An 11,368-nucleotide genomic window follows, 5' to 3' on the forward strand; every position below is an offset into this window, starting at 1 on the left:
AATGTATGAGAAGCACAGCCCTACAGTGGATGTGCGTGTCTATGGGCCATTTTTCATGTTTTATATCATACAAGATATTTGAACACTCACATCTTGTGAGGCCAGAAATACAGATACCAGATATGTTCTGCGTTAGTAGTGGCACTAGCATCAATTCTTTGTAGGATAATAATTTCTTACTATATCTATGTAATAGACCCTGCGATAGACTAGTGTTCTGTCCAGGTGGTGAATGTATACATCAAGCTGCCTCACGCAACAGAAAAAGGAGGCAGCCAAGGCTTGTGCAAAGCTACTTACTACTTATATCTACTGTATGTAATACAGTACATAGGGCTGGTGCCTTGCTTCAGGTTTTCATTACACTGTTCGGGCGACTGCAGTGATGCACTGCAACTTCAACAGCAGCAACTGGCCCTTCTGACAAAGATGCAACTTCAGCAGCTGCATCAGGTCCTGATCAACCCGCACTGCGTTCCTGTGATCGTCCTCGGGGCCGGTGTATTTATTCGAGGTACTCCTCGCTCTTTTGTTTGGGTCTCAACCCTGTGTTTTGTATACGTATTTGTTTGGTCTTTGTCCCCGTGCCTTTACATGGCACGCTGTAATTAAGTAAAGACATTTTTAAAACTATTACGCATTCCTGTGCCTGTCTCCCGATCCCTTCTTTCTATTGTTAGCAGTGCTTGGGTACTTAACATTACAACTGTAGGTGCTCATACACAACAATACATGTATTTTTCCATGATTTAACTAGGCAAGTCAGTTAAGAACAAATTCTTATTTTCAATGACTGTCACACCCTGACCATAGTTTGCTTTGTATGTTTCTATGTTTTGGTTGGTCAGGGTGTGAGCTGAGTGGGCATTCTATGTTTCATGTCTAGTTTGTCTATTTCTATGTCTGGCCTGATATGGTTCTCAATCAGAGGCAGGTGTTAGTCATTGTCTCTGATTGGGAACCATATTTAGGTAGCCTGGGTTTCACTGTGTGTTTGTGGGTGATTGTTCCTGTCTCTGTGTTTGCACCAGATAGGACTGTTTCGGTTTTCACATTTTCATTATTTTGGTAGTTTTTTCATGTATAGGTTTTCCTTTATTAAAATAACATGAATCATCACAACGCTGCATTTTGGTCCGACTCTCCTTCACACCAAGATAATCGTTACAATGACGGCCTAGGAACAGTCAGGTGCAGAACGGCAGATTTTTACCTTGTCAACTCGGGGATTCAATCTTGCAACCTTGCGGTTACTAGTCCAGCGATCTAACCACTAGGCTACCTGCCACCCCTACATGACTAGACTGTCTACAAGTTAACCCTAACCCTCTACAAGTTAAGCCAACCTCAAACTTTTCACACCTTTGCTAACAGCCCATCTCAATCATTGACCCTTGAGTGTAACAAAACACATACACAACCATTAACATGGTTTCTTGTATGTTTACACATCCTTATGGTCTGTCTTCAAGTCTTTCCTGGAGACTTGCAGTACAAACAAACCTTCTACAAGAGGTAAAGGCAGTGGGTAGTGAAGAAAGTGTACGAGCCCAAAACCCACCCCTTCAACACAAGACGAGATTCACCGGCTGAAGAACATTCAGGACCCTGACTGGAACATTCAGCCAACACAACATCCATATTCAGTTAAACAGATGTTGTAGTATAATATAGAATACCTTGTATGCTCGCAACTGCACTGTGGTATAGATCTTGCTAACTCTTGTACATATGTATATAATGGAGTTTTATATAATACTTTTTAGTGTACTGACTAAATGAGTCAAGTGACAAAATGAGTCCAGCTGCATCAGAAACCAATAAATGTTTTGGATCAATTAATTTTGATTCATTGTGATATTCAGCTTATATTACTAGATAGCTACCAGCAGCAAAACCACTTACTTGTATGTAGTTTGCCCTCTTGGTCCAGTGGGTCTAAGCTGTAGCCGCCAGGTGATCGTTGAGGTTCTGAAGAACGTCTACAGCACCCCTCTATCCATATGTGCTTCGAAACTTCGATGGTCTGTCACACACACAATCCATGGGGTCTGCAGTGACCCTCTCCAGTGACAACGGACCCCGATCTAATTAATTGCAGCACAGACATTCTTCTGTCAGCATGGCTAGAAAGCACCCGCATTTTCACCACCAGTCGGAGTCTGACCGTGGCTCCCCAGGATCTGGGTCGGCTGCTTGCTGGTCCACAATTCTTGTTCTCGCTGTCTCAACTCCTCTTCAGTGTATTCCAGCTCAAATGAATAGGGCTGTAGTTAAGATTTGTGCTAATTTTAATTAGCATTTTTTTCCTCAGCTGGTTCTCAAATGTAAAGAAATGGTGGCCATACTGGTCTTGGTCAGTCAGACTGTTCTTCCCACACACAGCCTCCAGTTGCCTCGATGGATGATCAGTCAACGTCATGTGACTTGGGAAATGGTAGTCAGGATTATCCTTTTTGGCAACTCACAGAAACAGATATTCTTGATGCCTTATTAGCTATTGACACCAAGAAGTTAGGGGCTGACAATTGAAACCAGTCTTTGCTTCTATATGCAGCGCACCTCATTTTTTTTAGCATCAAGAAATCTTACAAAAGTGTGGAAAGCAGATTTTTTGCTACCACTCCATAATGGCAGGGATAGCCTAGTGGTTAGAGAGTTGGACTAGTTACTGAAAGGTTGCAAGTTCAAATCCCTGAGCTGACAAGGTACAAATCTGTCATTCTGCCTCTGAACAGGCAGTTAACCCACTGTTCCTAGGCCGTCATTGAAAATAAGAATTTGTTCTTAACTGACTTGCCTAGTTAAATGAAGTTTTTTTTTATTAAAAGGGATCTTGATAATTAACAACCTATTTCCAGGCTCCCTTGTCTACCAATAATACCAGAATCGTTGGTCATAAAACAGTTGTGTTATTTTCTATTTGTAAAATGTATTCTTAATATTAATCAATCAGGATTCAGACCTAAACATAGCACCACTACGACTACCATGTTTGTGGTAAATTATATTACAAATGCCATAAGCATTCCCAAACTGGGGTACGTGCAATGCCGTCGATGGTACGCCAAATAAAAAATAAAAAATTAAAATGTAAAACTTTTTTATTTTGTACTTTTTAAAAACGTATTTTTTCTTCACATTTTCAAACAGTCCATTAATATTTTCCAAAGGGGTGAGTTTTTTTCTCACCTGAGTAGCTTCATTTCACTGCCAAAAATATAAATATATATATACAGTGGGGCAAAAAATAATTAGTCAGCCATCAATTGTGCAAGTTCTCCCACTTAAATAGATGAGAGAGGCCTGTAATTATCATCATAGGTACACTTCAACTATGACAGACAAAATGAGAAAAAAAATCCAGAAAATCACATTGTAGGATTTTTAATGAATTTATTTGCAAATTATGGTGGAGTATTTGGTCACCTACAAACAAGCAAGATTTCTGTCTCTCACAGACCTGTAACTTCTTCTTTAAGAGGCTCCTCTGTCCTCCACTCGTTACCTGTATTAATGGCACCTGTTTGAACTTGTTATCAGTATAAAAGACACCTGTCCACAACCTCAAACAGTCACACTCCAAACTCCACTATGGCCAAGACCAAAGAGCTGTCAAAGGACACCAGAAACAAAATTGTAGACCTGCACCAGGCTGGGAAGACTGAATCTGCAATAGGTAAGCAGCTTGGTTTGAAGAAATCAACTGTGGGAGCAATTATTAGGAAATGGAAGACATACAAGACCACTGATAATCTCCCTCGATCTTGGGCTCTACGCAAGATCTCCCCCGGTGGGGTCAAAATGATGGTTCTCAATCAGTGGTAGCTGTCTATTGTTTTTGATTGAGAACCATACTTAGGTAGCTTTTTCCCACATGATTTTTGTGGGTAGTTTTGTGTCTTTCTGCACCTGACAGGATGGTTTCGGTTTTCTTTCATTCTTTTTGTTATTTTTGTTATTTCAGTGTTCAGTTCAAATAAAGTATGAACACATACCAACACTGCGCTTTGGTCCTCTCCTTCCAACAGCCGTTGAATTAAGTACCATGACAAGAAAACCTGCCATTGAAAAGCAGAAAGTTGATTTAATAAATACAGGTACGGAGAGATAGGACAACCTTGCTTAATTCCTCTCTTTAACTCAAATCTAGGTGAGGTGCCATATTTCAATTTGATAGAGCTGTTCTTAGAGCTTTAATAAAAACTCCCAGTAATACTTTTAAAACGTTCTCAGAACGTCCCTGCAACCTAAAAATATAAAAAATATAAATCATATATAAATATAAAATTCCCACAACTTCCAAGTAACCGAAAGTGCTAGCTGCGTACTTATTTTACTCCTGCTGTATAATTTGGATATACATTTTTAAAAACTGCTCCCATGTCACACCATAAATACCAGTGCCTCATATCAAATTAATTCCACGACACAAGTTGTGTTAGGACAGTATGAGTTCAAAGATCTTACAATCAGACAGGAATGAAAGTTGTTAGGTGTGGTTTTTAGACTTTCATGGGAAAGACACATTCAGGTGAAAAGCAGAGTCAGACTTGATCGTTGAAATGAATGCACGTCACTCATCGTTAGCTTGGTTGTTGGGAGTGCCTCAAGTGCCCTTTGAAGCAGACGGAAGGTATGAAGAAAAGTGCATAGCACAGGAGGGTGTGACAGAGGACAGGACGTGATTTGTAGTGCACCCTCCCATAGCTTAACCATTGACGACGCCAGAGGAATGCACTAACTGTAAACAGCTGTGTTATTGTAGAGGCACAGGGTGAACTTTGACTGAGTATTAATCAGTTGCTCCTAGATACTGATCTAAGGTCAGTTTGTCTCCTCCCTAAATTTGAGGTCAGGATTTTGTGAAGGGTAAGTTAGATTTAAGTAACTCAAAGTAACTATGACAGGGAGCTATCTCACTTCAAACGCTCCCAATTAATAATCTACGAAAGATAAGTAATGAAAAATTCTCAAGGTTTCTCAGAATCTGTTTCCCAAAAGTGCATAAATGACACTAGATGGTGCCATCATAAAAATGAAAACATTAATCATAGGTATCTTACGGTAGCGTATCACATAATTCCTCAGCACTAGATGATCTCAGGTGATCTCGTTTATTGACCAATAAAAACAGTGTGTTGACGAGTTGTCATAGTCCAAAGCCTTCTTTTACAATAAAGAGTGTGAAGAAATCCCCTTTGGAAACAGCACACCTTGTATCAGCTAACAGCTACAGGTATAAACACCTTTGACAGTATATTCCATTACCACATCTTAATGCAGTGTGACATGTTAATTTCACACATTTTTACCAAAATCATCATCGATACACCATACCATATCACACAACCCTTTGAGTTTAATCCATCCATGTTATGAATAAAGATAGTAGATATCATTATTATGGTAATGAATAAGTACTGGGCTGGAAAATAAGTGTACACAACCCTATGAGTTTAATCCATCCATGATATGAATAGAAATAGTGTCTATCATTACTAACACTTTGATTGATAGGGTTGCAAAACTAATTTATCAAAGTTACTGACATTTTCAGACATTTGGGAAATCTATGGAATAATGGTAATACATTTGTTATAATCTTAAAAAATATATATGATTTTTCCCATATCTCTATCTGTGTCCATGTTGTCCATGAGTTTCTAGTAGATTTAAAGTAGATACACTCAGCGGCCAGTTTATTAGGTACACAAAAATGGTTAACTCCCACTGACCGTGGATAACGTGGCGGTGGCTTGCTATACACAGTGCATTCGGAAAGTATTCAGACCCCTTGACTTTTTCGACATTTTGATACATTACAGCCTTACTCTAAAATGGATTAAATACATGTTTTACTCATCAATCTACACACAATACCCCATAATGACAAAGCAAGAACAGGGTTAGCTTATTTACGTAAGTATTCAGACCCTTTGCTATGTGACTCGAAATTGAGCTCAGGTGCATACTTAAGATGTTTCTTCAACTTGATTGGAGTCCAACTGTGGTAAATTCAATTGATTTCACCTGATTTGGAAAGGCACACAACTGTCTATATAAGGTCCCACAGTTGACAGTGCATATCAGAGCAAAACACCAAGCCATGAGGGCAAAGGAATTGTCCGTAGAGCTCCGAGACAGGATTGTGTCGAGGCACAGATCTGGGGAAGGACACCAAAACATTTCTGCAGCATTGAAGGTCCCCAAGAACACAGTGGATAATATCATTCTTAAATGGAACCACCCAACACTCTTCCTAGAGCTGGCCGCCTGGCCAAACTAAGCAATCAAGGGAGAAGGGCCTTAGTCCGGGAGGAGACCAAGAACCCGATGGTGCCACTGACAAAGCTCCAGAGTTCCTCAAGGGAGACGGGAGAACCTTCCAGGACAACCATCTCTGCAGCACTCCACCAATCAGGCCTTTATGGTAGAGTGGCCAGACAGAAGCCACTCCTCAGTAAAAGTTTTGCCAAAAGGCACCTAAAGGACACTCAAACCATGAGAAACAAGATTCTCTGGTTTGATGAAACCAAGACTGAACTCTTTGGCCTGAATGACAAGCATCACGTCTGGAGGAAACCTGCCACCATCCCTACTGTGAAACATAGTGGTGGCAGCATCATGCTGTGGGGATGTTTTTCAGTGGCAGGGACTGGGGGTACTGTGCGCCTCGAGGACCTTTTGTGTGAGGCCCCTGAATGTTTTAAAGGAGTTTTGGATACGAGTGATGGACATATGGCTTACATATTCCAACTGAGGATTCAACTGTGAAGATTTTCACAGACAGTGGTCCCAACCCCCTTTATCATGCAAAACCCGAGAGTTCTTCTCCTGCGTATGAGAGAATGGCTTAAGATACGGCTAGCGTTATGTCAAATTGAACAGGCCCGGAGTGGTACATCCCTACCCGCCTATGCTTTGGAAGAGATGGTGTGCGGGCGCGATGATTTGAAAGCCATAAGAATCACTTCAATGGCGTGTAGCCCCGACTCCAAAGTGACAATTTTAGCATGTGAACAATATGATAGTACAAATGCGACAAAATCTGTCAGTTCATATGTATTTTCCAAAGCTTGCAAAGATGTAAACTATTTTATGCCAGTGTGTAGCTTTAAATGGTGTGATTTCTATATATTCGTAACCATGAAGAATAATCTGGACAGTCTTTTCCAAATCGTGAACAATTACGTCGCTGGCCACTTCTATCCTTAAGACATTTAAGACATACCCAGGGTCTACATGCAAAATGATTGATCTATACATGGAGTGAAAACTTACGGAACCATGCTGGAGCGAGCAAGAGAGCCTGTCTTGACCATGGGGAATTGGAAACGGACGGGTGTATAAACCTATAACCGGGCCCTTTATCTGTAAGAAATTAATAGTAAAATGTTTTAACTAATTATAACATGTTTTAAATGGTTAGTACTAAATATGATGTACTAATTATTAAATAAATGCATTTAAAATCAAGCCCACTACTGTTGTGTCATCTACAAACTTGATGATTGATTGATGATGGAGACGTGCATGGCCACGCAGTCGTGGGTGAACAGGGAGTACAGGAGGGGGCTGAGCACGCACCCTTGTGGGGCCCCAGTGTTGAGGGTCAGCGAAGTGGAGATGTTGTTTCCTACCTTCACCACCTGGGGGCGGCCCGTCAGAAAGTCCAGGACCCAATTGCGCAGGGTGGGTTTGGACCCAGGACCTCCAGCTTGATGATGAGCTTGGAGGGTACTATGGTGTTGAATGCTGTTACCGTTCGATTGAACGTTAGAATAGGCAAAACGAGTGACCTAAGCAACTTTGAGCATGGTCACTGGCGTAAAGCTCTTTCTCTGGCAAGGTCAGAGTAATTTTTGGGAATATAGAACTGTTCTGTATAGGCTACCTGAACCTGCATGACATGAGCCGTTCTCACGCTGTCTCCCAGCTTGGATGGAAAGGTGTACGCAAACCAGTCAATTAATGTCAAATAATACTGTCAGCCCACCCTAAAAAAATAGCTTGTAAAAGATTGTTTCATTATGCAGTGTACTATATGTAACTATATACCATATTTATCTGCTATTTATAACAATTTATAAAAATGACACATCAAATAGCCTAAAAATGAGGGAAAAATTTGTCGGCTTGAAGATAAATTCAGCTACTATTTATTGTTGAACTCAGCAGGCTAATAGCCTACACAAATGGACAGCAAAATTCAAGGTAAATGTTATTTTTTCCAACTTGAGAGAGTCCCCTGGTGTCCTGAAGTCTTTTTTTGTGTGCAAATGTATTAATCACTATGTGTACATCCAGGTTGCGGGCCCGACTGTTTTCTATACTGAGTATTGCCAACCCAAACAGTCTTTCCTGAGAAATTTTGCATAATATGTCCATTGCACTGCACACAATTTAAACTTAGTCTTGAATGATGTATGCCGTGATACACCAGAGATAAGGGACTGTAAACGGCTGTTCACCAGCACAAACTAAATCGAAAACAAATGTTTTTGTTCAAGCCCTCATGGACTGTTTCTGCTGAAGATGATAATTTGTTTGCATCTGCCAATTTATTGACTGTCCAGGCGCATTAATCGATGACAGGCGCACGGGCCCCCAGAACTCATGGCCCCCCCCCGCATTGCGGAGGTGTCCGGTACACTAGTGAGCGTGGTATGCTCGTCGATGCCAGGCGTGCCGGTTCCAGTATCTCAGAAACAGCCGGCCTCCTGGGCTTTTCACACACGACAGTGTCTAGGGTTCACAGAGAATTGTGCGACAAACAAAAAACATCCAGTTCTGTTCTGGAGGCAAGGGGAATCCGACCTGGTACTATATGGGTGTACCTAATAAACTGACCATTGAGTGTATGTTTCAGGAGAAAATAGCCGACGACCATGAATAAAATAAAAAACATTGAATCAATAATGACGTCATCCAACTCTTCCAACTATTGACATTTTTCACAACTGCCACCAGTTAGGCCCCAAAACATTTCCAACAAAGATAAAGGGCGCATTCCCTTGCTTAGATTTGTCACACAACCATTGGTCGTGTTTCCTTCTCAAATTTTGCATGCACTAGATTGCTTTAACATCTTGGTTATGTTCCCCTGCTCAGATGTTGCTGACGCATGCTAGATCTTAAAATGACTGGATTGGATTTTTAGTAATAAACTAACCATGTTATAGCAAAATGGTGCCCGACTGCACAGTCGACAAAGTTGCATGCAATCATTGGTCATGTTCACTTGCTCAGACATTGCATGCAACAACCAATGGTTGCGTGCCACGTCATAAACTATGCCGTCGAGCACCAGATTGCTATAACATATAATGTGGTTAGCTGATACGTAAAATACCTATCCAGGCGTTGTAAGATCTAGCATGCGTCAGCAATGGAATGCACCCATATTTATATAGTCTCATATAACAGACTGATTGCACACACTCAAGAGACTTCCGGATGGTTGTACATGGTTAATATTGGCATAGTAGAATTATTTAAAAAAACTAAAATATCAAGTATATCTATTATGTAACTCTATCCTCATCCTCATTGGCCCGGAGCTAATAAGCTACATGTGCTGTGCAGCTTGATTTTACAACATAGCCATTGAAGTGCATGTGTGCGTACATGGCTATGTTATAAAATCAAACTGCACAGCACACATTTCACAGCATTGCAGTGACAAATAAAATGATGAATATGTTGTCCTCATATCAGTAGTATGACATACAGTATTGTGTTTTGATATCAAGGTCACTTCATTGTTACCTACAAACATCCAAAAATATGTGTGTGTGAATGCAAGTTTTGTGTCTGGCACTGTGAGCATGTAAATTTGCTGTATATGTGTGTGAGACTGTGTTTGTTTTGTGTGATCCTTATTTACTGTGATATAACTGCATATAGATGCTTGTTGATGTTCTCCTCTTTGAGGTTAAATGTATCTCAGGGCCTTTAGATAAGTAGTCAAGTATTTTCTATTTGATACGGTTGCCATGGTTTCTGACTGTATCCTTAAAATTAAGGCAAAGCCCCCCCCCAAAAGCATGAATGGATTGAAAAGCAGACTATAGACCCACCTTGATTCACATAAACTAGGCATTGCATTGAACATTATAAAGATCTATTGCTTTCTGCCGGTAAGCAATCATCACTCCATTACGCTCGTTATTACAGTTTTCAGTTCAGACAAAAGTTGCTACAGATTCATGTTGACTGACTATCAGATTAGGCAGTGATGGCTAGCACATTGTGCAATGATGTCACCTCTCCTAAGTACTGTCACCACCGGTCTACCATGTTGACCAGTGGTTGGTAAGATTGTAATTTTGGGTTTACAAAGTGTTGTTTTCATCAAATCCTGTGTTCCCCATATGGGGATGGTTTATGGTATGTTTAGTTTGAGGACAATGGTACGCAACTATTGGCCTGCATGGGAATGGACTGGTAAATAGTAAATAGGCATACAGTTTAAGAGGTAATCTAACCTGATCTCCGAACTCTAAGTCAGTACTGAGCAAAGGAAAAGAATCCTGTGCAACCAGTGAACCCCAGTATATGGTTTGGATTGGCCTAAACTATCACGTTTCAAGGTAAGACCCAGATGCAGACAATGTCGAAGTAACAACAGTTTAATAATCCAACAGCCTATAAAACAAGCTAAATAACTTCTTTGCTCGCTTCGTGGCAAGCAACACTGAAGCATGCATGAGAGCATTAGCTGTTCCAGACGACTGTGGATCACGCTCTCCATATCCGATGTGAGTAAGACCTTTAAACAGGTCAACATTCACAAGGCCGCAGGGCCAGACGGATTACCATGATGTGTACTCCGAGCATGCGCTGACCAACTGGCAAGTGTCTTCACTGACATTTTAAACCCGTCCCTGACTGAGTCTGTAATACCAACATGTTTTAAGCAGACCACCATAGTGCCTGTGCCCAAGAACACCAAGGTAACCTGCCTAAATGACTGCCGCTGGGAAGCACTCACATCTGTAGCCATGAAGTGCTTTTAAAGGCTGGTCATGGCTCACATCAACACCATTATCGCAGAAACCCTAGACTCACTCCAATTTGCATACTGCCCTAACAGATCCACAGATGATGCAATCTCTATTGCACTCCACACTGCCCTTTCCCACCTGGACAAAAGGAACACCTACGTGATAATGCTATTCATAGACTACAGCTCAGCGTTCAACACCATAGTACCCTCAAAGTTCATCACTAAGCTAAGGACCCTGGGACTAAACACCTCTCACTGATACTCGATTCTGGACTTCCTGATGGGCTGCCCCCAGGTGGTAAGGGTAGTTAACAACACATCTGTCACGCTGATCCTCAATACGGGGGCCCCTCAGGG

Source organism: Oncorhynchus kisutch, linkage group LG26 (genome assembly GCF_002021735.2).
Source record: "Oncorhynchus kisutch isolate 150728-3 linkage group LG26, Okis_V2, whole genome shotgun sequence".
Lineage (NCBI taxonomy): Eukaryota > Metazoa > Chordata > Actinopteri > Salmoniformes > Salmonidae > Oncorhynchus > Oncorhynchus kisutch.